This window comes from Phyllobates terribilis, unplaced genomic scaffold (assembly GCF_046119375.1).
Source record: "Phyllobates terribilis strain yellow unplaced genomic scaffold, ASM4611937v1 Scaffold_12__6_contigs__length_324123572, whole genome shotgun sequence".
Lineage (NCBI taxonomy): Eukaryota > Metazoa > Chordata > Amphibia > Anura > Dendrobatidae > Phyllobates > Phyllobates terribilis.
Genome location: NW_027362772.1, coordinates 202,320,952 through 202,346,052, shown reverse-complemented (window position 1 = coordinate 202,346,052; position 25,101 = coordinate 202,320,952). Strand labels below are relative to the sequence as shown.

Genomic DNA, 25,101 nt, shown 5'->3' with positions numbered 1-25,101 from the left:
CACCCCTGTTGGACATTCTGCCTTTTATTGTATTTTAATCTTATGAAATAAAATCATGTTTTTACTATGGATCGCTTCGTTACCGTATATAGACTTTTAATGAAGCCTGTGTTTTTGTATCAAAACTAAGAATATAAGAATATGCATTAAAATATGAAAGAGAATGCAAAGAAAAAGTTATACAAGCTTTTATATACTACTATCTCACTAAGCCCCACAATGAACTTGCATAAGAAATGTATTTTTAGGTTTGTCCTTACCCTTACACTCATGTTATTACTGAGCAATAATAGTAGTACCGAATTAAGAATCCACAGCAATACACCATCAGCTACAAGCATAAATTCTCTACACCACCCACCCCCAGAAAAAAAAACATATATAACTGAATAATGGAGAAAGAAACTTATTACTAATTAAAAATGCTCAATTATGTCATAAAATATGAAGAATAAAAGAAAATCATAGAATTAGCATTGCAAAATCATTTACAACCCAAATTTCTAAAGTAATACTTTTTTTTAACTTGCAAAGTCAATGCTATAAAAAAAAATACAGTTCTAGAATTCCTGTTTTTTTGTCCTCACCTAAGAAGAAAAAAAAAAACAGAAAAAAGCATTATGACACAATGAAAAGGCAACTGAAACAGCAAAAACAAGCCCTCAACCTAACACAGCTTAATCAACAGAAAAAAAAAAAAAGTTTTAGTAGAGTCAGGCAGATCGTTTGAGACTCGAATTAACCAGCATCGATGAATTTATCCCCAAAAATTTGATTTGCGCTGAATAAATGCTGAAAATCCTTTAATTGCCTGGAAAATATGTGTGGAACACTCTGAGGTCTCATAGGACTGTATTGAGCCCCTTATAAGTTTTTTAAAGCAAACACAGCCTTATTCATTTCTAAGTCACCTAAACCTATCCTGCTAGAGGAAAAAACAGATGGTATCTGGTGGTAACCAACAGCCTATTTAACAAAACACAGCAGTATCAGACTTTAAATTGTATAAATGGTCGGAAAATTATCCAATTTGTTGGATATCTGCCTTGTTGCTGTTTATGCACAGTTGGTAAAAACTGAAGAAAACATGGCTTTTTCACACGGAGTGGTGCAAAATGTATTGTGATAGTCTTTGGAGAGTATCAAGAGCTTTTGCTAAATAAAGTGGAAATAGTTTTTCACAACTCATCCAAAAATGATTTTTTTTTGGGGGGGGGGGGGGATTTTTTTTTTTTTTTTTTTTTAGAGAGCAGGAACAGGCTAGCTGTTTTTAAAGTGAAGAAACAATGGCTTGTCATCAAGCCTTTCAAAAAATTAGTCCTATTTTAGGCGCAGCTTTCATATTTGTGTACCCTGAATAGAGTACATCTCTCAGCAGCTATACTGTATAGAACTATAAAACACATGGGCAGCCAGGAAATCTGTGGCTGGAGTGGCTCTGCGGTGGCAGAGGTCGCACTGCAGAGAATTAAATACAAACACATGGGCCATGCACACAGTGAACAAGTCTGTAGGACAGTGTTCACACCACCAAAAGACTGAAACCCAGACTAAAAACAGCTGGCCTATTCCTGCTCTCAAAAAAAAAAAAAAAAAAAAAATGGATAATTTTTGGATGAGTTGTGAAAAACGATTTCTTCTTCATTTAGCAAAAGCTCTTGTGCGGCATTGTAAGGCCAGCAACGGCAGCCCCTGCATCATCAGTACTACAGTATACATGTCATGATGGACAGGGAGTAGATGCCCGGCTGAGCATGAGCCATTTTAACTTGTGGCAGTAGATTGGTGTAGAAAACAGAAATCGGACAGTTATGCAAGCAGAAAGATGCTACAGCCGATTTAATCAATGGTGTCAGCTGTAGGTGAAGTAAAATCAGCACAGATCCATACCTAGTTTGCCACCGGCCATGCAGATCTCCCTCTCTGATATTACCCTGGAGGCTACACATGATAGTACGCCCATAAAACCAAACTGTTCAGACAGTGCATCTCGGTTCGTTGAAATGCCTCATGTTATCGCAATGGCAGATAAAACATCTGGTCCATCATTTCAGATATAACGGAGGTGCTGCTGCTAATGCTACTTGTTGTAGATCTAACAGGATCACAATGCAGGTAGTGGCATCAGGATGGGACATCCCTCAAGAAAGATGGACAGATATTGGATGGATGTGGGATGGATGCAGATCACGGAAATTCTTCTTTATTTCAATATCTCTATTTACACAATGTGTTTCAAGGATCAAAACGGCTCCTTTAATCGAGTGACAGAGAGAGACTGGAATAGAGTGAATCATAGGAGATAAAAATAGCAAAAAAACACCAAATGGCTCAAATATAATGCTCTTTCAGTAAAAAAAAACCTCATTATTGGAATAAGCATAAAATATAAAACACATCTATATCCATAATGTATGAGATCCTCAATAAACTTTATTGGGTTTAAAAAAATACATCAATACACAAACAAGAGAAGTAATATTATTTTATTGTTTCTATCTGGAATCTGCTAAAGATACATTAAATAACAAAAAGATTTCTCCATCATTATGAAAACAGATGCTGAGGGCAGCGATTCATTCTGCTCCAGTCTATCTCTGTCATTTGATGGCTTTGAGCCTTGAAACGCGTTGTGTAAATAGAAATATACTAAGAGAATAATCTATGAGATCTTGACCTTGATCTGCATCCATATTTTGCACAAATATCTCTCCATATTTTTGAGAGGCGATACACTAACTCCTGCATGACTTTTCTCCCAGCTCGGAGCGGCACCACAAAGCTTTGGAACAAGGACAGTGGCTGCACAGCAGATTTTTCTTCATGCCTAAGGTGAGCACCCACCTTCTCCTCATTACCACTAGCCCATTTACTCTTATGTAATCATTCAAGGTGTGCTCTTTTCTTTAGTTTTCTCTTTGCATGCTTTCCTTATGACAATAGGGTGATCCTATTGAAGGAGGAGAGAAAAAAGGTATAAAAGGTGTTTGTATGGTGCCCCTGTTTAAAATTCCATTTGCTGCAGCCTCGTGGCTGGGGGAGCCCCAAGGTAAAAATTACACTACCCATTTCTAGTTAGATTCCCGCTCAGTCTGCACACCACTTTTACATATTTTTTATTCCTATTTTTGCATTTTGTACTAACTACCTCTCCAATTGGGTCAGTCACAACTTTTTATTTTGCAACAACTTAACATGCTTTCCATTACTGTTTGTTTTTGTTTTGCTTTTTAATTTTTGTATCCACCCCTAAATGGGCGGTCCACATGTAACTTGGCGCCCATTTCAGGCTTTTAATACCCTCTGTGCTTGTAAATCCTGTCATTTTTTATGACTTGAAATGCATTGTCTGAATAAAAGAACCTTCATTGAGCTACCTTGCAGCAGAAACTGTTTCCCATCTGTGCAGCCTATCTGCAAGATGCTATTATTCCTTATACGTAGAATTCCTTAGGACAACACAAGATGCACACATTCTGCATGCCTTAGAATCAGAATTCTGGTTTAGTAGCAAAACTAGGGGTATTAAACTTCCCTCAGTGTGTGGAGAATAAAAAAAAAAGGCTGTTATTAAGGTGCTGGTACTGCAGTATATCACAGATCAATCATAACAGTCACACTGACTATGCAGCTACAGCACCTCCCTATATCAGTTAAATCTTTGGATTGTTATTCATGGACTAAGACTACCACTCCCATTTTCAATCTGCTTCAGCAAAGCAGTAGTAAACAGTGAGATTAGGCCTTTTTCTATACCGAGGTGAAATTTGCTGTGCGCGCTGACCTCCTATCCCTATGCTATAAAAGTCTAAAATGCATTGCCAACAGCTTTTATACTGGCTGTGATAAACCTCCGAACTGGTTGCGCTAGACCTAGCTGCAGGGCATTATGGGGGAGGCTGTGGGGCCATGTCTGGTGCCATTAGCCCACTCTGAGGCTCTTCTTTTTTTTGTGATTCTTGAGAATTGAATGGCAAAGTGTTTGAATTTGAGGGGACCTGTTAATTTGAAGAAATTTTCCTTGAGTGCTAAATGCAGCAAAACCTATAACACCCTTCATCTATCAACTGCTGGAGAACACTTCATCTATTAGCTTAAACAGAGCTCGATCATTTTACTTCTGTCTATTCCATATCCTAAAACGCTGTAGGTCCCTTTCCATATTTATCAGCTTAAGTCCATTGTAAGAATGCAATCTCAATTCTGATTTACAAAGATTACAATTTAGCCAGGCTGGACCACTCTGCAGTCTTCTCATGGTAATACCTCAAAAGGACTGGTGCAATTCTGGATCCTTCCAGCCACTATAATGCATTTTACTTTCAGCACACTTTTGAAGTATGTGAGAACAGTCTACAATATTTTACTACATTCTCTTGCAAGTGTGAAGTTTGCCAACATTCGATCTTCTGAGAACTGCTTTTTTTCATAGCACAGCACATTTTCCACTTGACTACGTGATTTTAATATATAACCTAGAAACAAACTCTTTAAAAGACTTGTATAATGAGTCTTCTGTAGTCTACTGGACACCATAGACTTTGCCCTAGTTATCAGCCATTACCTGCAGAGAACAATATGTTGTCAACGACTTTATTTTACCCTTTACAAACCAAGTGAAACATTTAATGGTAGAATAACCATCAATTGCTACAGGTGCTCTCATAATAATAATAATAAATTATTATAGCGCCATTTATTCCATGGCGCTTTACATGTGAAAAGGGGTATACGTAATAAAAAACAATTACAATAATCTTGAACAAAACGAGTTACCGACTGGTACAGGAGGAGCGAGGACCCTGCTTGCGAGGTCTCACAGTATACATGCCACTTTACAGTCTATTTTGAGCCAAAACAAGGTGTGAATTTTTATTAAAAAAAAATAAAAAAGTTGAATCTTTTCGATAAAATTAATTAGCATTTACTGCTTTCACAAAAACGGATTTAACCAATTCATCACCAGGCATTTATTTTGTTTTTGCGCTTTTTCTGCGCCTTGTTCTAAAAGCCATATAGCCATAGGAGGGCTTGTTTTTTTTTTGCGGGATGGGTTTAGCTTTGAATGACACCATTTATCACACAATGTACTGGAAAACAGGAAGTACTGTATGATGAAATGGTGAAAAAGGAAAACAATTTGGGCTGCAGCGATCATTATATGGTAAGTTTTCAAGTAATATTCAAAAAAAATATTTCAATGGGTAAATGCAAAATCCTGGAACTTTAGGAAAGCTGACTTCAACAAATTAAGTGAAAAGCCTAATCTTGTAGAATGGGATCGTGTCCTGGTAACTGGGGACATCAAATATAAATGGGGAGAGTTTAACCCCTTCATCCCCAAGCTCAGAGCATGGAATAGCAAGTTTGCCAGCTCTAGTGACCCGGATGTCGTCATGACGACATCAGGTCACCATGGCAACGATTGGGCCCCCGCAATGGCAACATGGGGGGGGGCTGAACCAAGAGCAGAGGGGCTTCCTCCCTCTGCCTGCTCTATAAATGCTGCGATCAATTTCGATCACAGCATTTAGGGGGTTAAAGTGTCGGGAGTGGTGCGGCAACGCTCCTGGCACTGAGTGCTGGGCGCAAGCTGTCAGAATCAGCTGACACCTGGCAGTGATCTCAGGTGCCACAAAATCACCTGGACGTATCCATACATCCACTGTAGGTAAGTACCTACCAACCTGGACGTATGGATATGTCAAAGGTCGTGAAGGGGTTAAAGATATACTACTAGAATCCAGTAGATAGCTTATACCCTCTGGTTATAAAATGTCCGGGAAATAGCATTTCAGGAGTATAAATATCACAATAAGAAATGTAAAAAAAAAAAAATCAAACTAGCAAAATTATCTACAGAGGAACAAATTGCCAGCAATATTAAAATAAATTTCCCAAAATTTTATAAATATATTAATGCAAAAAAAAACTAAAAACATGGCACTGGCCCCTTAAAAGTTGATAAGATAATTATAGAAGACAAAGTGAAGGCTGAGATATTAAAAAAAACAGTTTTCATCCCTGTTCACCAATGAACTGTCTGTTCCAGGGATTATTCAACGAGGTAAAAAACAAAGTTCACCACCTGATATAACTAGTTTAACACAAGAAGAAGTAAGCCTGCGTCTGAACAGGTTAAACATTGACAAATCCCCCAGCCCAGATGGTATTCATCCACGGATACTGAGGAAATTGAGCTCAGTAATTGATAAACCGCTGTATCTCGTATTCTTAGACTCACTTGTAACAGGGGTACTGCCACAGGATTGGAGGATAGCTGATGTGGTACCGATATTTAAGAAAGGTAAGAAGGTGGATCCAGGTATCTGGCATCAATAGTGTGCAAAGTTTTTGAGGGCATCATAAGATATGACCTGCAGAGTTATATATCGCAGAGAATAATATAATAAATGACAGCCAGCATGGATTCATGAAAAATATGTCATGTCTAACCAACATGTTGGGGTTCTATGAGGAGGTAAGTGCAAATCTAGATTTTGTAATACGGCGGATGTGATTTATCTTGAGTTTGCAAAGGCATTTGTTACTGTACCACATAACAGCCTTATAGTGAAGCTACAGAAGCAGTGACTGGGGGACACTATGTGCAGATGGGTAAGGAACTGGCTTGCTGGTCTCTCACTTCCCAATTTGGTTCTGTCCTATCACTTCTTGGGAGGGCCTACTTATACTCCCCTTGCACCTGCATCTTTGCTGGCTATATTTCAAGACAGATTATGTTTGGAGATCCAGCTCCTCAGCTAGGGATTATTTTACCAAATTAAATTAATCTCTGTAGCTTTTCCTTTGATTTGTCTGTGGGTCTTCCTCCCCAGTACCCTTTCCTTTCTTTTAATTTCCACATTTTACATTTGGTTCTTCTCATTTTCTACCGTCTTTTCTGTGTGAGTGTGTTAACACGTCTTTAGTCCTGTGCCTCACCCTCTGACTGTGTGCACTACTTTCTGTTGTTTTGGGTCACACGTTTGTGTATAGGTGAGGGTGCACTTAAGGATACTCCAGGTCAGCCGTTGTTAAGTGGGGGCGCAATTGTGTAATTTTAGGGTGCCAACCTCTACGGTCAGGCAGGGACAAATCTGGGTCAGGTTAGCCAACAGTTCATAGGCATGCAAAAACTAAAGCTCTTTCTTCCCTTTAGACTACTGTTGTAAGTCTCCTACAAAAACACACTACATGTGGAGCCCATAACTTGTCCTGATCACCTAGTTTTACACCAAAGTACGCATAATACACTTTTCTAACAAAGTCCGTAATGTTCCTTCGTTGTTTCTTCACTATAAAACAACCGTAAATGTAGCAAATGTTGTCAGGTGAATTACAACACCCCCTTGTAGTCATTTCAATCACATTGTTAGAAACAGAAGAAGATTAACCCATCACAACCCCCAAATACTGAAAGGAATCGTGGTAAGTGTGTCACCCCAGGCCTGGATGCCACAAACAATAACCTGTGTCTGAGAGCAGGAGGGAGGTTCCCTGGTTAGGGACCATTAGCATGCAGCACCTCCTGTCCCAGGCCAGTAGGGGGAGCTGGCTGCCCTATAAAAGCTGGAACTGGGGCAGGGTTAGAGGGACCAGAACCCACTTATGAAGTGACCAGAAGGGTTCTCAGAGAAAAGGGACAGGTCAGAAGCAGCTGAGGAGTCCGTGAGGCAGAGGAGAAACTGCGAGCCAGGGACAGAGGTGACGAGAGCCGGTCCTGGCTGAGAGAATCACACAACCGGACATTGGGGTCCGAGGCTGTCAGGGTTATAAGCCCAGCAGCAGAGAACCAACCCGTGAGGGATTTCAGGTCCCTTGGCCTAAGAAGCCTGGAGGCTCCGCCACACAGAGGGACCAGTACAGCGAGGAGAAAGCAAAAGGTACCCAAGGCCCGAGTCGCAAGCCATACAGGCGAGAAGTACACGGCCAGCTCAGGGACGTGGGCTATTACACCACGAAGAGGGGGATAGTCAGAAAGAGCATAGAGAGAACGGTAGGCCTACACACTCACCCTGACCAGTGGGGTTCCCCGAATGCTCTCAGACACCCAGGCCCATTCCTAACCGGTACTACTGTTGGGTCATTAATAATATCTACAATAAAGACCCTGAACTGTTTGAAGCGGACTCTGAACTCTTACTATTGTGGCCTGCACCATCACCCCCAACATCCACCTACACTACCCTGGGGCTACACTCCTCCCGTGGGGAGTTATCCTACCTCTGTGCTGCACACCAACACCAGCCCCAGTGGCCTGCCCTGCAGCGGCGGTTATCCCTGACCGCAATCCACGGGTGGCGTAGTCGGACATTTAAAGCACTGATTGATAGACTGCCACAATTTGGTCTGACCACCCTGAGCCACGGGATCGGGTTGCCACAACTACCCACAGCATCGTACAGAAGCAAGGTTCCAGGTACCCCACGGCCCAGGGGGCGAGTCAGCTTTGGCGTAGTCGGCAGGATTGTGACCAACCCGCCACAAATGGGTATTGCGTGCCTGAAAAAGACTCTATACAATACCTGAGTGAAGTTTCCCGCCATTCGGGGCCATTTCCCGCCAATCGGAGCCGTTTCCCGCCATCGGGCGCCATCTTCGGGACGCCGCGCGGGAAGAAGAGGGGCGTGGACGTCAAAAACGCGCGAGACCTGAAGCCCCGCCCTACGCTGAGACGCTGCGCAAGGTCCTGGAAGGAGATCCAGCGGACGCTGACGTCATCACTGAGCGACGCAAGGTCCTCGCCCAGAGCATCGCGAGCGGAGCCGGAAGGTAGGCCACGGTTAACTAGGGGGGAGGAAGATGTCGGACGCGGAGGGACCCTCTACCACCAGCGCAGCCGCTGCAGCTGTGATGCCGTTTTCCATGCCCTATATCCCCGGAGCGGCCTGGCTGCCACAGTATTCCGGCGAGTCGCATACCTTGGGCGACATTAAAGAAAGGCTGTATAGCTTGTTCAAAGTTTATCCCTTGACAGAAGAACAGAAAGTAAGCATACTGATAGGGCAGTTAACTTGTGCGGCCCAGCGGGAAGTAATGTCTTGGACAGCGGAGGAGAAAAGGACTGTAAGGGGGGTTCTGACCCGTCTACGGGACACCTTTGATACCCGAACCTCAGCAGAAATCAAAATGCGGTTCTATGGATGTAAGCAGCGAGCTCAAGATAGCATCAGAGATTATGCCCTAAATTTACAGGAAGCCTTGGGAGCAATTAAGCAAGCTGACCCTGGCAGCGTGCAAGATACAGATAAACTGATCAGTTCATAGAAGGTCTGCTGTCTAGCGCCCACAGAACCCAGCTGCGCCTCATGGCCCTACAGAACCCCGATTTGACTTTTGCCCAGTTCAAAGATAGGGCCATCCGGGTGCTCCGAGAACCCGCACCGGGTGGCGCTGTAGCTTCCCGGCGCCCTGCCATCAATTACCACCAGGGGGCGGCGCCCTACCCCGCAGACCTTGTGGGGGCTGATGCGCAGGCCCTAAACCCATCCCCGCCTGCAAACCTGCACCATCAGGTCCAAGAACTAACAAAGAGTGTTGCTGCATTGACCAGGACTGTACAGTCGTTACAGATGGACCCGTCAGGACCAATCAAGCTGGCTTCAAGTCCGGAGGATGTCCCGTAGCGTCGACAGAGGAGGATCCCGTCGTTCAGAGGGAGGCCCGCCGACCATTACACTGAGGATGGACAGCCGATTTGCCGCCGTTGCAGCCAGCCGGGACACATAGCCAGGTACTGCACTTTAAATGGGTCCGACCTGGGGCAGAGGGCCAACCCCCAGGCATAAGGTCATCAGGCCCGTCTAATTGGCGTGATAAGTACGTGGGGGGACGCCCGGTTTTACCCGTAGTGCGGACGGTATCCCCATGAGTGCACTGCTGGACACCGGGTCCCAAGTGACTACCATCCCCTACGTACTTTTCAAGCAGTACTGGAGTGACACTGATATAACCCGTTATCCAGACAATGACTTGAGCATCATCGCCAGCAATGGTCAACCCGTGCCGCAGGTGGGGTTCAGAGAGATGACCATCAAGATTGGTAAGGTTGAACTGCCGGCACAGGGAGTGATTATTGTGGACATTGACCGTCGAGAAAGTCACCCTAAAATAACCTTGGGTACTAACGTGATTGAAAATTGTCTTTCAGAAGTAATTGTAATTTTGCAGCAGGTGGCGATGAATGCGAGTTCCAGCCAACAGAGAGTCCTCAAGAAAGAGATAAGAGCTCTGATGAGACGGCAACAGGTAGAACTGTCTGGTGGTGAGATCCTTAGCGTAAGGATGAGCGACCCGTTCCCCACTGCCATGCCTCCCAAAAGTGAAATGATGATCGGGTGTCGGACTGCAACCGGGTTAAGAGGGAGAGACTACCAAGCCATGGTAGAACCCGTGTACTCAGACAGCAGGCCCACCATTTTGACAGCCCGGGGGGTGGTTGATGTCCGCCATGGAAGGGTGCCCGTCCGGATCTTAAACATTAGGGAAAGGGAAGTACACTTGCCCCGGTACGCTACACTAGCCAAATTATTTGCTGTCGAACACAATGCTCTCAGGGTCGTGGAGCCCTTGCCTCCATCTCCCCCGGTGGAGGATAATGGCTCCCAGAAACACAAGGAGGACTGGTGCCAGAAACTCCATGTGGGTGCTGACTCCACTCCCCTGCACCAAAACAAGGAGTCTACCGGGTGGTTCAGGAGTATGAGAGAATCTTTAGTAAGCACCCGCTGGACTTCGGCAGAGTGAAAGGGGTAGAACACCACATCCCCACGGGGAGCCACCCACCAATAAAAGAGAGACACAGACCTGTACCCCCTGCACATTATCAGAACGCAAAGGGCATGCTGAGAGAAATGAAAGAAGCTGGGGTCATTAGAGATAGCTGTAGCCCCTGGGCAGCTCCCTTAGTTTTGGTAAAAAATAAAGACGGTACCATGAGAATGTGCGTGGACTATAGAAAGGTCAATCGTATCACCCATAAAGATGCGTACCCGTTACCTAGGATAGAGGAGTCTTTAGCCGCACTAAAATCAGCTAACTTCTTCTCTAATTTGGATCTTACTAGCGGGTACTGGCAGGTTCCTGTGGCAGAGGCTGACAAGGAGAAGACCGCCTTCACCACCCCGATGGAACTCAGTGAATTCAACTGTATGCCGCTAAGGCTCTGCAACGCACCAGGGACCTTCCAGAGGCTGATGGAATGCTGCCTAGGACATAGGAATTTTGAAACAGTCCTACTCTACCTGGACGATGTTATTGTCTATTCGAAGACTTACGAGGACCATCTAAAGCACCTGGCCGAGGTGTTCGAGGCCCTGGCAGGCTTTGGCATGAAAGTGAAACCCTCCAAGTGCCATCTGTTAAAGCCGAAGGTACAGTACCTGGGACACGTGGTGAGTGCAGAAAGTGTAGCCCCCGACCCTGACAAAATCATGGCAATAAAGAACTGGCCAAGCCCCTCTAACATAAAGGAAGTGAGGCAGTTCCTCGGGTTGGTAGGCTACTACCGAAGGTTCATCCCCAGGCTCACCAAGATGGCAGCCCCTATGCAGGACCTCCTTATAGGACAATCTAAGACGAGAAGCCAAAAGCCACCCTTCAAGTGGGGCAAGCCGGAAGAGGAGTCCTTCCGCCAGCTGAAGATGACCCTCACGGGGGAGGAGATCCTGGCCTACCCTGATTATGGCCAGCCTTTTATCCTCCACACAGACGCAAGTAATGTGGGGCTGGGAGCCGTACTGTCACAGAACCAACAGGGCAGAGAAAGGGTGATCGCGTACACCAGCCGGAAGCTGAGGCCCACCGAGAGAAACCCGGAGAATTACAGCTCCTTTAAGCTGGAGTTCTTGGCAGTGGTGTGGGCCGTAACGGAACGTTTCAAGCATTACCTGGCCTCTGCGAAATTCACTGTGTACACAGACAACAATCCGTTGACGCATCTGGACAATGCGAGACTTGGTGCCCTAGAGCAGCGGTGGATGGCCCGGCTAGCAAACTATGACTTCACCATCAAGTACCGGGCAGGCCGAGCCAATGCCAATGCAGATGCCCTATCGAGAATGCCCCACTTGCCCGATGAGGGAGAAGATCCAGACGAGCTGGAGGAAATAGAGCTCCCTGCATTCCACCGGTATGGGGCCACTCAGTACTCCCACCGTGCAAGAGACAAAGACTCGACCACCGTCATATTCAATCCCTTACCTCACCACGGCTGGGCTGAAACGCAGGATAGTGACCCTGCAGTTGGCTTGGTGAAGGAAATGCTGACTCAGGCAGATGCCTATCCCGATCCGGATGCCCTGAGGAAGCTAAGCAGCTGTGGAAGGAGAAGAGCAGACTATTTCTCTACGAAGGTAAACTGTGCAGAAGGCTTGTCAACCACCGGACACACGAGTTGACCTGGCAGGTAGTGGTCCCAAGACGAGATGCAGCAATGGTCCTGGAGGCCTACCATGACAGAGCGGGACACTTCGGGTGGAAGAAACTGGAGTTCCTACTGAGAGAGCGGTTCTTCTGGATCGGTATGAGAGGGGCCATAGAGAAGTGGTGCAGGGACTGCGGCCCACGTAACCTCAGAAGGAAGGACTGTACCAGCCAGAAGACACCCTTGAGGCCCATCGTCACCAGGCAGCCTCTTGAGCTGGTAGCTCTGGACCATGTGAAATTGGCTCCAAGCAGGTCGGGCTACGTCTATGCCCTGACAATAGTGGACCACTATTCCCGGTTCCTGGTGATGGTCCCCGTTAAAGACTTGACAGCCCAAACAGCGGCCAGAGCCTTCCAACAACACTTCTGCCGTCCACAAGGGTATCCGGAACAGGTCTTGACAGATCAAGGTTCAGCGTTCGAGGCGGAAATCTTCCAGGAGTTCTGCAACCTCTACGGCTGTAAGAAGATTCGGACAACGCCTTACCACCCGCAAACCAACGGGCTGTGGGAGAAAATGAATAATATCGTCATTGATCTCCTCAAGACGTTGCCCCTGGAAGAACGCAGCCTGTGGCCAGAGAAGCTGCCAGACCTGATAGACTTATACAACCATATCCCAGTGAATGCTACAAATTGCACCCCGGCTTACCTGATGCGAGCAAGACCAGGTAAGCTGCCGGTAGACCTGGAGATGGGAGTCCTGACACAAGAGGACACCTCCCCAGACGCGGACAGGCATACGGAATGGTGGCTACAGTACAAGAAGGTACAGGAGAGTGTGGAGAGGAGTCTGGCTCAAGCGAGAGAAAAGCAAGAGAGGCTCTTCAACCAACACGCCCCTGCTGGTCCCCTGGAACCTGGTGAGCAGGTCCTGAAGCGGAAGAGAAGGCTTCACAAGCTAGATGACCAGTGGGAGAGCGACCCGTACACAGTACTGCAGTCGGACCACAACAACCCGAAGGTACAGTACAGACCAAAAGTTTGGACACACCTTCTCATTTAAAGATTTTTCTGTATTTTCATGACTATGAAAATTGTACATTCACACTGAAGGCATCAAAACTATGAATTAACACATGTGGAATTATATACTTAACAAAAAGTGTGAAACAACTGAAAATATGTCTTATATTCTAGGTTCTTCAAAGTAGCCACCTTTTGCTTTGATGACTGCTTTGCACACTCTTGGCATTCTCTTGATAAGCTTCAAGAGGTAGTCACCGGGAATGGTTTTCACTTCACAGGTGTGCCCTGTCAGGTTTAATAAGTGGGATTTCTTGCCTTATAAATGGGGTTGGGTCCATCAGTTGTGTTGTGCAGAAGTCAGGTGGATACACAACTGATAGTCCTACTGAATAGACTGTTAGAATTTGTATTATGGAAAGAAAAAAGCAGCTAAGTAAAGAAAAACGAGTGGCCATCATTACTTTAAGAAATGAAGGTCAGTCAGTCCGAAAAATTGGGAAAACTTTGAAAGTGTCCCCAAGTGTAGTTGCAAAAACCATCAAGCGCTACAAAGAAACTGGCTCATGTGAGGACCGCTCCAGGAGAGGAAGACCTAGAGACACCTCTGTTTCTGTGGATAAATTTATCCGAGTGACCAGCCTCAGAAATCGCAGGTTAGCAGCAGCTCAGATTAGAGACCAGGTCAATGCCACACAGAGTTCTAGCAGCAGACAAATCTCTACAACAACTGTTAAGAGGAGACTTTGTGCAGCAGGCCTTCATGGTAAAATAGCCGCTAGGAAACCACTGCTAAGGACAGGCAACAAGCAGAAGAGACTTGTTTGGGCTAAAGAACACAAGGAATGGACATTAGACCAATGGAAATCTGTGCTTTGGTCTGATGAGTCCAAATTTGAGATCTTTGGTTCCAACCACCGTGTCTTTGTGCGACGCAGAAAAGGTGAACGGATGGACACTACATGCCTGGTTCCCACCATGAAGCAAGGAGGAGGAGGTGTGATGGTGTGAGGGTGCTTTGCTGGTGACACTGTTGGGGATTTATTCAAAATTGAAGGCATACTGAACCAGCATGGCTACCACAGCATCTTGCAGCGGCATGCTATTCCTTCCGGTTTGCGTTTAGTTGGACCATCATTTATTTTTCAACAGGACAATGACCCCAAACACACCTCCAGGCTGTGTAAGGGCTATTTGACCAAGAAGGAGAGTGATGGGGTGCTACGCCAGATGACCTGGCCTCCAAAGTCACCAGACCTGAACCCAATCGAGATGGTTTGGGGTGAGCTGGACCACAGAGTGAAGGCAAAAGGGCCAACAAGTGCTAAGCATCTCTGGGAAATCCTTCAAGGTTGTTGGAAGACCATTTCCGGTGACTACCTCTTGAAGCTCATCAAGAGAATGCCAAGAGTGTGCAAAGCAGTCATCAAAGCTGTAGCGTCGGCGTCCCTGCCTCCTGCTAGGCAGGGACGCTGTTCCCCTCACCTCTCCGCTCCGTGCCCGGCGTCTTCCTCCCGCTCTGCTAGCAGCGCGCGCTCCTTCCCGGCCACAGTGCTTAAGGCGCGCGCGCTCCCCCTCTCTTAAAGGGGCCGCGCGCGCCGTCCTAAGGAGTCCCCGGCCAATGGCCGGAGGACTTCACCATATATAAGGCACCTCCTCCAAAATGGAGGTGCCCGAGCAATGTTGTAGCACAGTTCATCACTCTGCTTCAGCCCTCAGGTCCCGTTTCCAGTTACCTGCCAGTTACCTGCCAGTTTCCTGTCTGATACCTGCCTGTCTCGTGTCAACCTGCTTCTATTCCTGCGGTCCGACAGTCTGCCTACCAGCCCTGCCCGTCTGTCTATGGATCCGTCTGCCCGCTCACCTGGGAGCGCACATCTGCTGCCTGCCTGCTAGCCTACCTGGAGGCTCCGCCGTCACGTGCTGTGACCACCAGCCTGTCCAGAGACTCTTGCCCGCTCACCTGGGAGCGCTCACCTGCTACCTGTCTGCTAGCCTACCTGGAGGCTCCGCCGTCACGTGCTGTGACCACCTGCCTGTCCAGTGACTCTTGCCCGCTCACCTGGGAGCGCTCATCTGCTACCTGCCTGTTAGCCTACCTGGAGGCCCTGCCGTCATGTGCTGTGACCACCTGCCTGTCCAGAGACTCTTGCCCGCTCACCTGGGAGCGTCCACCTGCTACCAGCCTGCTTGCCTACCTGGAGGCTCTGCCGTCACTTGCCGTGACTACCCGCCTGTCAAGAGACTGTCCCGGTCACTTGCCGTGACCACCTGCCCGTTTACCCAGAGACTGTCCCGGTCACTTGCCGTGACCACCTGCCCGTTTACCCAGAGACTGTCCCGGTCACTTGCCGTGACCATCTGCCCGTTTACCCAGAGACTGTCCCTGTCACTTGCTGTGACTACCTGTCCATCTTCCCTGGGCGCCACCCGCTTCCTTACAAGGGCCGCCCCCTTGTATAGTTGCTCAGAGGTTCCGCCTCCCAGACCCGTTACAGTTTGCTCGGGCCATGGAACCCGGTGGCACCCAAGCTCCCTCGCTCTCGGACCTATGTCATGAACTGTCCCGTCAGAGGTCCCAACAGGAGTCCATCCTGGGTCACCTGCGGAATGTCAACTCTCGCCTGGACACTCTGACGGCTCCACCAGCAACCACCGCTAGCGTCATGACTCGCAACCCGGCAGCGCCGCTGCCCACCAATACCATGGTATCCTGCCCCGGACCCCGGCTTTCTGCACCTCCTCGCTTCGGAGGCGACCCCGCTCAAGCTCGGGGCTTCATAAACCAGTGCACCCTGCACTTTGAACTCCTGTCCCACCAGTTTATCTCCGACGGGCCAAAGTTGCCTTCATCATGTCTCATCTCACGGGGGAGGCACTGGCTTGGCTAAATCCTCTATGGGAGAGAGGAGACCTCCTGGTGTCCGACCTGCCAGCCTTTCTCACGGCTTTCCGGAAAGTCTTCGACGAACCCGGACGGAAGACCTCATCCGCATCGTCTCTGCTACGCCTCCGTCAAGGAGATCTCACCGTGGGCTAATATGCCATACGGTTCCGTACCCTTGCTTCGGAGCTGGCCTGGGATAACGACGCTCTGGTGTCTGTCTTCTGGGAGGGTCTGTCCGGCCGTATTAAAGATGAACTCGCCGGTCGGGACATTCCTACCACTCTCGACGACTTGATAACACTTGCCACCCGGATTGACATCTGGTTCCAGGAGCGCGCCAAAGAGGTCACCCGTGAGAGGAGGTTTCCACGTCTAGCCCCTACTTTCCAGAAACCCGTCACTTCCTCCGTTACTCTCCAGGCCCACTCACCTGAGCCTATGCAAGTCGACCAGACCAAGATGGTCAAAACCCGTCAAGACTCACGCCGTGCCGAGCGGAGCTGCTTCTACTGTGGCAGTAAGGAGCACCGGATCCGTTCCTGCCCTGAGAGATCGGGAAACGCCTGTGTCTAGGGTCGCTCAGAGAGGTCGCCCTAGACAAAAGTAAACCCTCTCCATCTCTGATGCTGTCAGTCTCTATCACCTGCGGAGAGAACCGCTATTTCGAACTGGCTCAACTTGACTCAGGAGCTGCTGGTAATCTCATCTCTCAATCCCTGGTAGAGAGGTACCGCATTCCTACCAGACCTCTGGCCGTACCTTTATCTGTCGCCGCCGTGGATGGGGGCCTCTTACCACATCCCATCCAACTCATCACAGAATCCATAACTCTGCAGGTGGGAATGCTGCATTCTGAGAGCATCTCCTTTCATGTTCTACCTGGACTCTCTCACGCACTCTTGCTGGGTCTACCTTGGCTCCAGAAACATGCACCCTTGCTAGACTGGCAGACCGGAGAAGTCCTTCGCTGGGGACAGGACTGCCATAAGACTTGTCTAGTTCCCGTTCATCCTGCTCGTCCTGCTCCTACCCCAGTCAATCTACCCGGTCTACCGGTTCCCTATTGGTCTTATGCGGATGTCTTCAATAAAAAAGAAGCAGAGACATTACCCCCTCATAGACCATATGACTGTCCAATCGACCTGATACCCGGCTCTACTCCTCCCCGTGGGCGTATCTACCCTTTGTCTGCAGCAGAGACCCGGTCCATGTCTGAATATATTGAGGAGAATCTGGTCCGGGGATTTATCCGGAAATCTACCTCCCCGGCGGGAGCAGGCTTCTTCTTCGTCAAAAAGAAGGACGGCTCACTCCGTCCATGTATAGATTATAGAGGCCTTAACCAGATTACAGTGAAGAATAAATACCCCCTCCCGCTCATTCCTGAATTATTTGACCGCCTGAGGGGGACTAGAATCTTCACCAAACTGGACCTCCGTGGGGCGTATAACCTGGTTTGTATCCGTCAGGGGGATGAATGGAAGACGGCATTCAACACCCGGGACGGCCACTATGAATATCTGGTAATGCCCTTTGGTCTCTGTAACGCTCCCGCCGTCTTTCAAGAGTTGGTCAATGACATCTTCCGGGACCTTCTCTACTCCTGCGTAGTGGTGTACCTGGACAACATCTTGGTCTTCTCTCCAGATCTCCAGACTCACCGGAGGGATGTTCGTCAGGTCCTGCTCAGGCTCAGGCAGAACCACCTCTATGCTAAATATGAGAAGTGCCTCTTTGAGCAGACCTCGCTTCCGTTTTTGGGCTACATAATTTCTCAGACCGGCCTACGAATGGATCCTGAGAAACTGTCTGCCATCGAGAAGTGGCCTCGACCAAAGGGGTTGAAGGCTATTCAGCGGTTCCTGGGCTTCGCCAACTATTACCGCCTCTTTATACCGCACTTCTCTTCCCGGACTGCCCCAATTTCCGCGCTCACCCGTAAGGGCACTAATCCCAGAGAATGGCCGCCGCAGCAGAGGAAGCCTTTCTTTCCTTAAAACAGGCTCTCTCTTCCGCCCCGGTGCTGCATCGCCCGGACGGCAACAAGCAGTTCTTCCTGGAAGTTGACGCCTCCTCCTCTGGAGCCGGAGCGGTACTTACCCAAAAATCGTCTTCCGGGAGAATGGTAACTTGCGGCTTCTTCTCCAAACTCTTCTCCTCTTCCGAGCGCAACTATTCTATTGGAGACCGAGAGTTATTGGCCATTAAGCTGGCTTTGGAGGAGTGGCGTTACCTGCTCAAGGGGGCTCTTCACCCGGTAATAATTTACACTGACCACAAGAACTTGGCTTACCTCCACAATGCCCAGAGACTTAACCCGCGCCAAGCCCGGTGGTCCTTGTTTTTTGCTCGCTTTGATTTTGTTCTTCATTTTCGCCCGGCTGACAAAAACATCAAAGCGGACGCCTTGTCCCGATCCTTCCTGGTGTCTGATCTAGAGGAGGAACCTAAACATATCATCGATCCCGCCAGAGTAATGCAGGTGGCTCCCGTGAGTCTAAATCGTCTCCCTCCCGGTAAGACGTTCGTCACTGTACCTGATCGGGAGAGGATCCTACACTGGGGTCACTCGTCTAAACTAGCTGGCCACGCCGGTCAGAAAAAGACCCTCCAGCTTATTACCCGGCACTACTGGTGGCCTACCCTGCACAAGGACGTAATAGACTTTGTTTCTGCCTGTGTGTCCTGCGCCCGCAACAAGGTTCCGAGACACCTGCCAGCCGGTCGCCTCCTTCCTCTTCCAGTACCTGCTGCCCCCTGGCAGCATATAGCTATGGACTTCATAACAGATCTCCCTGTCTCTGCCGGCTGTACAGTCATTTGGGTGGTCGCTGACCGCTTTTCCAAAATGGCCCATTTCATTCCCCTGCCAGGCCTCCCGTCTGCACCCGAGCTGGCTAAAGACTTTATCCGCCACATCTTCCGTCTTCATGGCCTGCCTCTCCACATCGTGTCGGATCGTGGGGTTCAGTTCACCTTTCGCTTCTGGAGAGCCACATGTAAACTGCTAGACGTCACCCTGGACTTCTCCTCCGCTTACCATCCACAGTCCAATGGTCAAGTGGAGCGGATCAATCAGAACCTGACGAGTTACCTCCGGCACTTTGTTAATGCCCACCATTCAGACTGGGTGGATCTCCTGCCATGGGCCGAATTCTCTTACAACAATCACGAGAGCGAATCTTCCTCCAAATCCCCGTTTTTTGTAGTCTTCGGTCAGCATCCTCGGATCCCATTTCCCGTCTCCACCTCGGTGGATAATCCGGCTGCGGAATCTCTCGTTAGCGAATTTTCCTCCATTTGGGAGAGTACCCGATCCGCACTCCTTCAGTCGTCCGAGCGGATGAAAAAACACGCTGACAAAAAACGCCTGAATCCTCCACAATTCCGTCCTGGAGATAAAGTCTGGCTCTCGTCCAAGTATGTCCGGCTCAAGATTCCCTCCTACAAGTTAGGGCCTCGGTTCATCGGCCCACTGGAGGTTATCAAACAGATCAACCCGGTGGCCTATAAATTGAAACTCCCTGCCAACCTGCGGATCCCTAACTCCTTCCATGTATCTCTCCTCAAACCCGTGGTACTTAACTCTTTTTCCAAGTCTACAGGTACGCCTCCTGCTCCGGTTTCCGCTGAAAACGAATTTGAGGTAGAGAACATTCTGGCCACCAAAAGGGTAAGAGGAAAGACCTTTTTTCTAGTAGATTGGAAGGGGTTTGGTCCTGAGGAGAGAACGTGGGAGCCCCGGGAGAACATCCATGCCCCTCTTCATCCTTGCTAAATTCCTGTCTGGCCTAAAAAAGGGGGGGCCTAAAGGGGGGTGTACTGTAGCGTCGGCGTCCCTGCCTCCTGCTAGGCAGGGACGCTGTTCCCCTCACCTCTCCGCTCCGTGCCCGGTGTCTTCCTCCCGCTCTGCTAGCAGCGCGCGCTCCTTCCCGGCCACAGTGCTTAGGGCGCGCGCGCTCCCCCTCTCTTAAAGGGGCCGCGCGCGCCGTCCTAAGGAGTCCCCGGCCAATGGCCGGAGGACTTCACCATATATAAGGCACCTCCTCCAAAATGGAGGTGCCCGAGCAATGTTGTAGCACAGTTCATCACTCTGCTTCAGCCCTAAGGTCCCGTTTCCAGTTACCTGCCAGTTACCTGCCAGTTACCTGCCAGTTACCTGCCAGTTACCTGCCTGTCTCGTGTCAACCTGCTTCTATTCCTGCGGTCCGACAGTCTGCCTACCAGCCCTGCCCGTCTGTCTATGGATCCGTCTGCCCGCTCACCTGGGAGCGCACATCTGCTGCCTGCCTGCTAGCCTACCTGGAGGCTCCGCCGTCACGTGCTGTGACCACCTGCCTGTCCAGTGACTCTTGCCCGCTCACCTGGGAGCGCTCATCTGCTACCTGCCTGTTAGCCTACCTGGAGGCCCTGCCATCACGTGCTGTGAACACCTGCCTGTCCAGAGACTCTTGCCCGCTCACCTGGGAGCGTCCACCTGCTACCAGCCTGCTTGCCTACCTGGTGGCTCTGCCGTCACTTGCCGTGACCACCCGCCTGTCAACAGACTGTCCCGGTCACTTGCCGTGACCACCTGCCCGTTTACCCAGAGACTGTCCCGGTCACTTGCCGTGACCACCTGCCCGTTTACCCAGAGACTGTCCCGGTCACTTGCCGTGACCACCTGCCCGTTTACCCAGAGACTGTCCCTGTCACTTGCTGTGACTACCTGCCCGTCTTCCCTGGGCGCCACCCGCTTCCTTACAAGGGCCGCCCCCTTGTATAGTTGCTCAGAGGTTCCGCCTCCCAGACCCGTTACAAAAGCAAAAGGTGGCTACTTTGAAGAACCTAGAATATAAGACATATTTTCAGTTGTTTCACACTTTTTTGTTAAGTATATAATTCCACATGTGTTAATTCATAGTTTTGATGCCTTCAGTGTGAATGTACAATTTTCATAGTCACGAAAATACAGAAAATCTTTAAATGAGAAGGTGTGTCCAAACTTTTGGTCTGTACTGTATGTGTAATTACCAAGGATGGAGGAGAAACCACTAGCACTGTCTCCAGAGACCACCTAAAACGGTGCCCCGAGCAACTGCAGAGTCCAAGTGAAGATCAAGATGACCTTGAACCCACAGTGGACAAGGAAGAAATGGTCAGTACCGTTCTCTGAGAGTTCCTCCGGTCCTGGACTTGGATAAACGACGCAATAGTGGCACTCGTCCTACACTTCCTTCAACCAACCCAGCAGGAGCCTACAGGAGAGCAGGAAGAGCAAGAGGAACAAGCAGCCCCAGAGGCAGAAGAACCCATGCCAGCAGCCCAGGAGAGTCAACCCTCTGCTGACAGTGAGCCTGCCATGCCTGCGGTAAACCAAAGGACCCGCAGACAGCTTCCTGCACTGCCTGTAAACCTAGCTAGTAGCTGTACCCTAAATGCTAGTGGGGAAAGCCAGGTTAGACCACCACCAGACAGTGGGTTACGCAGGTCAACCCGGAGCACTAGTGGTCAAATACCAGCTCGCTGGAAGATCTAAATGCTGTATATTGCAAATGTTTTATGTTTGTTACCTGGTTATTAATAATGTTTTTCCAGTTTTCCTAGTACGATGGACTGACAGGTCATGGACACTGAATGGCCGGAACTGTCTTGTAGATAGTTGCACTTGGTGCCCTCTTGCGAAGATGGCCACAGAAGAAAAACCTGTCCGGCATGGCCTCCTTGTGGCCCAAAGTAGGTAGCTCAGCCTTGTCGCCACGCCCAAGGCCAGGAACTTGGGGTTTATGGAGACAGGTCCCCACACCGTTCAAGACTTCATCTAGTTGGGTGACATGGACACCCGGTCACGGAAGCGCCGTGACCTTAAGGACAAAATGTACTTGTATATATGTTATGTTATTATTTATACCCTGTATTTGTGTTTCCTGTTTCGTCCGGAGTACTAAATTTTACTAGGGGGGAATGTGTCACCCCAGGCCTGGATGCCACAAACAATAACCTGTGTCTGAGAGCAGGAGGGAGGTTCCCTGGTTAGGGACCATTAGCATGCAGCACCTCCTGTCCCAGGCCAGTAGGGGGAGCTGGCCGCCCTATAAAAGCTGGAACTGGGGCAGGGTGAGAGGGACCAGAACCCACTTATGAAGTGACCAGAAGGGTTCTCAGAGAAAAGGGACAGGTCAGCAGCAGCTGAGGAGTCCGTGAGGCAGAGGAGAAACTGCGAGCCAGGGACAGAGGCGACGAGAGCCGGTCCTGGCTGAGAGAATCACACAACCGGACATTGGGGTCCGAGGCTGTCGGGGTTATAAGCCCAGCAGCAGAGAACCAACCCGCGAGGGATTTCAGGTCCATTGGCCTAAGAAGCCTGGAGGCTGCGCCACACAGAGGGACCAGTACAGCGAGGAGAAAGCAAAAGGTACCCAAGGCCCGAGTCGCAAGCCATACAGGCGAGAAGTACACGGCCAGCTCAGGGACGTGGGCTATTACACCACGAAGAGGGGGATAGTCAGAAAGAGCATAGAGAGAACGGTAGGCCTACACACTCACCCTGACCAGTGGGGTTCCCCGAATGCTCTCAGACACCCAGGCCCATTCCTAACCGGTACTACTGTTGGGTCATTAATATCTACAATAAAGACCCTGAACTGTTTGAAGCGGACTCTGAACTCTTACTATTGCGGCCTGCACTATCACCCCCAACATCCACCTACACTACCCTGGGGCTACACTCCTCCCGTGGGGAGTTATCCTACCTCTGTGCTGCACACCAACACCAGCCCCAGTTGCCTGCCCTGCAGCGGCCGTTATCCCTGACTGCAATCCACGGGTGGCGTAGTCGGACATTTAAAGCACTGATTGATAGACAGCCACAATTTGGTCTGACCACCCTGAGCCACGGGATCGGGTTGCCACTACTACCCCCAGCATCGTACAGAAGCCCGGTTCCGGGTACCCCACGGCCCAGGGGGCGAGTCATAAGCACACCACCACACTCTTATGAGCACGGTCTAAAAGAAAATCTGCCTTTGCTCCCCATAGCAACCAATCACAGTGCAGCTTTCTGTTCTTACACTGCTGAGGTCAAGTGAAAGCTGTGCTCTGATTGGTGGCTATGGACACCACCACGCTGTTATGAACTGTGCCAAAAAAAAAAAAATCTGTCTTTACTACCCATAACAACCAATTACAGCGCAGCTTTCATTTCTTATACTGCTGAGGTAAAATGAAAGATATGCTATGATTGGACACTACCACACTTTTTGGAAGCTGGGTTAAAAAATCTTCTCTGCCCACAGCAGCCAATCACAGCACAGCGTCCATTAATTTATAACCAATCTAATGACACCAAAATCATCCACCAAAGGTCACGCAAAGGGGTGAAAGTATGGTGCACAAACCTATGGAGTCAGTGTTTGTGAAAAAACTGTACGTGGTGGAATTTCAATCAATATTTTACTGAGTTCAGCAATCGAAAGTATATAAAAATCACCTGTTACTTTTCAAACAATTTTACCATTGCAGACCAGTATTATTAGTACCATTAACAAAAAGAACAAAAATATTGTTTGTAGACCTTTTCTGTCGGGTGGGCTGTGTGAGGGCTTGGTTTTTTTCTTTCGCAAGGTAAGATAACATTTCTATTGATACCATTTTGGGGTACATAAGACATTTTGTTCTCTTATTGTATTTTTTAGAGAGGTGTGGCAACAAACAATCCCCACAGTTTTGGCGTTTCAATTTTTTTCTTTTTACGGCATTTACAATACAGCTTAATATTTTGATTGAACTTTTACAGACATTGCAATATAGAATATGCTTTATTATTGTAGGTGTTTAGCATTAAATAGAGAAAAGTGGGTTGATTTAATTCTTTATATTTTTAAAAACTTTGTTTTTTATTTTATATTTTAGTCTCCTTAGGTGACATGAACCTGCAATTGTATTACAATATTTACTTAAAATAGCATTCTCCTTTCATTCCAGCCACAGGGTAGAGTTAGGAGAACGAAGATGGCAGCCATGGAAGACTTCAGCAAGCATTGGTTGCTAATGTCAACCCACTGGCACCCTGCAGTCGCTTTGTGGGTGGGAGGGGAGCTGCTGCATGTACGCATTGATGATCACGCTATTTAAATGCTGATCTTATTGATTGAGAGCAGCATTTAAATGGTTAAACAGCAGAGATCGGAGCTAGCTCGGGTTGCTGCTCTTACAGGTAAATGGCGGCTGTGTGTCGCAGCCGGCATCTCCTAGTATGGCGCAGTTTCAGTTCCTGAGTTAGCTCCATACACCAGCACCGGACAGCTGATGTGCTATTCTGTCACGTCAGGAAGGGGTTGAAAAAAAAACTGCATCACATTGGCACATGTGAAAGTACACGCACGTTTCTCCAATGAGTATCCCCACCCAAAATTTAAATTCCCTCTGTTTACTAATCTGCCTTTACCCTGTGCACATAATTGGGAATTAAACATCCATAAAAATCAGATCTGTGCACATTCTTTTTTTATGATATTGAGACACATGAATACCAAAGTGTTATCCTAAAGATCAGCAAATACTTGTAGGCAATTCAGTCATCCAAAGGTTCATATATTTTACAGCCTTTATATATGTACCATGTTATAGTCGCCAATGTGATTTTTCTTTTTATACCCCGCAGTAAGGCACGTCTACTACTGTAACCCCTCCTTACTGAGTGATGGCTCCTTTTTGTACCTATAGCAGAGCTAAAACATAAATGTAACTGCTGTGCACACTGAATAAAACAAGCCATAGGTAGAAAACCTGTCCTGTCTCTTCCCCTGATGTCTGTATTAGTAAATGAATACATTTATTCC

The 25,101-nt window shown here is 48.4% G+C and overlaps 1 protein-coding gene across 9 annotated transcripts in view; it reads right to left on the bottom strand.

Moving 5' to 3' along the window:
- Positions 1 to 25,101, bottom strand: part of NLRX1 (NLR family member X1) — a 65,048-nt gene that overhangs the window by 10,798 nt on the left and 29,149 nt on the right. The gene's annotated exons all lie outside the window — the stretch shown is intronic.